Below are 4,987 nucleotides of genomic sequence, written 5' to 3'. Positions count from 1 at the left end.
GAGAGAGAGAGAGAGAGAGAGCGAGAGAGAGAGAGAGAGAGAGAGGGAGAGGGAGGGGGAGAGGGGGGAACTCACATCACAGTGGAGTCAGCTGTCTTAACCGTGGCTTGTGTACTGCAAACACATATTCATCACTGTCTGTCACGAGACTCTGTTCCCCTTTCAGGCTCTGTCTTAACATTTATTTTAATAGATGATGCTCGCGATTATGGTAAGGAGAGTTACATTTCCGACGAGTGCTTGCGGTGTTCGGCCAATCACAATGCACTGGGTCAGCTGGCCAATCAGAGCAGACTGCGCTTGTCGGAAGGAGGGACTTTGAAAACTTAGAAAACAAAGCGTTTTAGAGAGGCGGGGCATAGAGGACTTACAATAATGTACTGTATTTGAAAAAGAATGTGTTTTTTGAACATTAAAGCATGTCAACATATTCTGTTACACCAAATACACAAAATAATGATCTTTAAAAAAGCATCATATGACCCCTTTAAGACATTGGGAAGAGTTTCATTCTTTTTAGACGAAAAGCCTTCCAAAGAAATCGTTGATTTATCAGATAAAGACAGGCAGAATATTTAACATTTTTGAATAAAGTACCTGCAAGCCCACTGCCTATGCTAAGACATTTTACACTTATCCATGTGTTGTTTTTGTCAATCAGCAGCCTTGGAACGTCAGAGTTGTTTCGTTTGAAATAATTTGTGAAGTGCATGCATGAAGAAAGCCCAGGGATGTTCATCTTCCAGCCGTTCAGTCCAAGAGACTATTTGTCTAAAAGCAAGAAAGTATTTTCCAGTGTAATACACATTCTTTTTCATTACAGGTTGTACAAACAGCATAATTTTATTAAAAAGTTAAGCTAATGCACATGAATGCACATAAATATCTTATTATTTGGTTTGTCCTCCTTATGCTTTAACGACAGCATGCATGATCTCCACAGGTTTGTGTGAAATTAGCATCTGGTTAAAAAACAACAACAACAACAAAAACTTAGTGATGATTTGTTTATAATTATAATTAAAGGTATTCTTTGCTTAAGAGGTTTTGTGCACTCAGACCCTGTTGCAGATGTTATTCAAAATGGTTTTAAAGGCAGAAACGTGACGCTTGTTTTTGCTATAAACTGACTGCTTTATCCTTTAACAATCTACTGAATGCCATTTCCACCACAATAAAAAATTAAAAAAGGTAATTGTGAATTTTCATCTCACAATTCTGACTTTTTTTCTCGCAATTCTGACATTGCAATTTCACATTGCAATTCGGACTTTTTTCTGTGAATTCTGAATTTATATCTCACTATTCTATTTTTTTTTGTTTCTGCCACATAAAAAATAGAAAAGGTAATTTCAACTTTTTATCTTATATTTTTAACTTTTTATTGCAATTGTAAATTTATATTTATAATTCTGACTTTTCTTCACAGAATTGCAAGTTATATTGTGAGTTTATATCTCGCAATTCTGACCCTTTTCTCCGAATTTTTTTTTTCTCACCCAAAAATAAAAATTCTGTAATGATTTATTCACCACCATGTTGTTCCAAACCTGTATGAGTGTCATTCATAAGATAAAAAGAATATATTTTTTAATGTTGGCAGGCCTAACTAAACAGTTTTGGTTCCCATTGACAATTGTACGGACAAAAAATATAATGTAAGTTAATGGGAGTCAACATTCTACAAAATATCTTCTTTTGTGTTCTCTTTTGTGTTCTACATTAAAGAGATAGTACACTCAAGAATGAAAATTACCCCATGATTTACTCAGGTGTATATGACTTTCTTCTTTCAAACAAATACAAAAGGAGTTATATTGAATAATGTCCAGGCTCTTCAAGCTTTATAACCGTAGTGAATAGTGGCTGAGATTTTGAAGCAAAATAAAGTGCATCAATCCATCATAAAAAGGGCTCCGCACGGCTCCAGGGGGTGAATAAAGGCCTTCTGAAGCGAATCGATGCGCTTGTGTAAGAAAAATATCCATATTTAAAACTTTATAAACCGCAATCTCTAGCTTCCGCTAACTGTTATACTCATGTTCACGAGTTCTCTTGTGAATGCACGTACGACAGTTAGTAGAAGCCAGAGATGATGGTTTATAAAGTTTTAAATATGATATTATTCTTACACAAATGCATCGATTCGCTTCAGAAGGCCTTTATTCACCCCTGGAGCCCTGTGGAACACTTTTTATGATGGATTCTTGCACTTTTTTTGCTTCAAAATCTCAACCACTCTTCACTGCCATTATAAAGCTTGGAGGAGCCAGGACATTTTTTTTAATAATACTCCGATTGTATTTGTCTGAAAGAAGAAAGTCATATACACCTATGGCTTGAGGCTGAGTAAATCATGGGGTAATTTTCATTTTTGGGTGAACTATCCCTTTAAGAAGAATGTCATACAGGTTTGGAATGATGTGAGGATGAGTAAATGATGACAGAATTGTCATTTTAGAGCGACCTATCCCTTTAATGCTTTTTATAGTGTCCCAAAGAATATTGTATCTTCTAAAGTTTTCCATTATGCTAACAGCTCAACACTATATTTTGTATTTTCCCCTAGAAGTGTCTTGACATGTGTCCAATATCCCTCCAGCTTAGCAGTGGCTTTCTGCTATAGACTTATCAGCAGTTTTTGACTGTTTTGCTCTGCTGTTTGGTTTCTCGGTAATCTTACACATACTGTTCTTCTGCCAATCAGATTTTGCTCTGAAATGGCACTGCATAACATGACAACATCCTCCGTAGGGCAATATACCCCAGCTGTTTTCCTTTTACATGCTTCGTTAACATACCATATGAGTGTCGAACATAAAATTAAAGCAATGTCAGCTCTGCCCTCTTTTGGCTGTGGCACCTTGCATGTGTTTAAACACTTTTCTGGCCCCTCCTTTACCTCTCCATATGGTTTTTGAAAGATTTTGGGTGCGTCCAAAATGTTCACCTCATACAATGCTTGTAATATGATTTTCCACTGCCCTGCCTGGGTGCAGAGGAACCCGCAGCTGTAGTAACAGCCCCTGACCTCCTTCCCAAACACGGGGGCGCCATCTGGACCATGTTAGTTCTACTTGCCAGTCAAGTCCTGTTCCTCCCAGAGGGCTCCTCATAAGCAACCGCAGATGAACAACTCAGCATAAAAGCCAAGACCCTCCTCTCCGTCCCACGCCATGCTGCCATTTTTCTCTAATTGTGCTTGGAGGACGTCTCGAGGAGGCTGCAACTGCTTATATGCTCATTTATATAAACGCCTCCACTGTCTCCATGCAGTCTCTTGTGTGGCATTGTTTGCATTTATGGTGATTAGATGGAATGACAACTCTGGGCATGCCAAGTGTGATGCAGGGCTCTTTTCTGCATGTTTACATTACATCACATGTAGGTTTGTTTGTCTGTGTAATTGCTTGCCTCCAGGTTGAACTGGAATGGAGTGTACAGTACAATCTCTGAAATAAAAGTACAAAAAGCTGTCACTGGGGCGGTACCTTTTCAAAAGGTACATGTTTGTACCTAAAGAGTTTATTTTGGTACCTTAAAGGTACATATTTGTTCTTAAAGTGTACATATTAGAACTTAATAGGTTTCAAAAGTGTACCTTTTGACAAGGTATCACCCCAGTCTACTTAAGATTGTTGAACTTCTGGCCCAACTCGGGTGTGGAAATGCTGTTCTAATACTCTGAGACATGTGTTGATATAAACATTGAATTGCAAATAACTTTATGTCTGTTTTATAGCTACGTCTGCTTTCCCTGCTGAAAAAAATTCAGCTAAAATCAACTTAGGTTGATTGCTATGTTTTGGAACTAGCAGTGCTGTTATCGTTTACTAAAGCTAAAACTAAACTAATACAGCATGTTTGTTGTCTTTAATAAAAAAAAAAAATTTGAAATAAAAAAAAGTGTGCGCTAAATCTAATGTTTTCAGAAATGTAAGCGCATATTACTTGTAATTAAATTAAAATGTATTATAGTTTACTTATACATTAAACTTGAGAATGACCAACTTTAATACACCTTCGTATTTAATTTCATAATTATTTCTATTGTCTTTGAAATATGGATCATTTGTATTTCTGAATGTACTGACAAGCAGTTATGGTAAACTAAAATTTGAAAAACCTAAACAACTTTAAGAAACATTTTTAATTGAAATGAAAACTAGAAATGTTTTCTTGGCAACTAACTGAAATAAGTTTAGGCCAAGACCCTCCTCTCCGTCCCACGCCATGCTGCCATTTTTCTCTAATTGTGCTTGGAGGACGTCTCGAGGAGGCTGCAACTGCTTATATGCTCATTTATATAAACGCCTCCACTGTCTCCATGCAGTCTCTTGTGTGGCATTGTTTGCATTTATGGTGATTAGATGGAATGACAACTCTGGGCATGCCAAGTGTGATGCAGGGCTCTTTTCTGCATGTTTACATTACATCACATGTAGGTTTGTTTGTCTGTGTAATTGCTTGCCTCCAGGTTGAACTGGAATGGAGTGTACAGTACAATCTCTGAAATAAAAGTACAAAAAGCTGTCACTGGGGCGGTACCTTTTCAAAAGGTACATGTTTGTACCTAAAGAGTTTATTTTGGTACCTTAAAGGTACATATTTGTTCTTAAAGTGTACATATTAGAACTTAATAGGTTTCAAAAGTGTACCTTTTGACAAGGTATCACCCCAGTGACAGCTTTTGTACCTTTATTTCTGAGAGTGTAATAATTGTGAATATTTTTCTGGTTGTTGTATATGCTTAGTAATCAAATACAAAAAATAAAAGTAAATAATTATACAAATCGAATGACTATAAACACAAAAAGAAATAGGCATTAACTACTGATTTGATTTTTTTATGTCTATATTTACCTAGCACATTGTACAAGAAAAACAAACGTATATGTAATTGTCAGTCATCATAGAAAAAACATTAACCTGCTGAATGCTGCAATCAATCAGAATTGATTGTTATAGACATTCATGCGATAATATG

The sequence above is a fragment of the Sinocyclocheilus grahami genome, unplaced genomic scaffold (assembly GCF_001515645.1).
Source record: "Sinocyclocheilus grahami isolate Dianchi unplaced genomic scaffold, SAMN03320097.WGS_v1.1 scaffold321.1, whole genome shotgun sequence".
NCBI classification, from domain to species: Eukaryota; Metazoa; Chordata; class Actinopteri; order Cypriniformes; family Cyprinidae; genus Sinocyclocheilus; species Sinocyclocheilus grahami.
Note: the sequence above shows the minus strand (reverse complement) of the source record.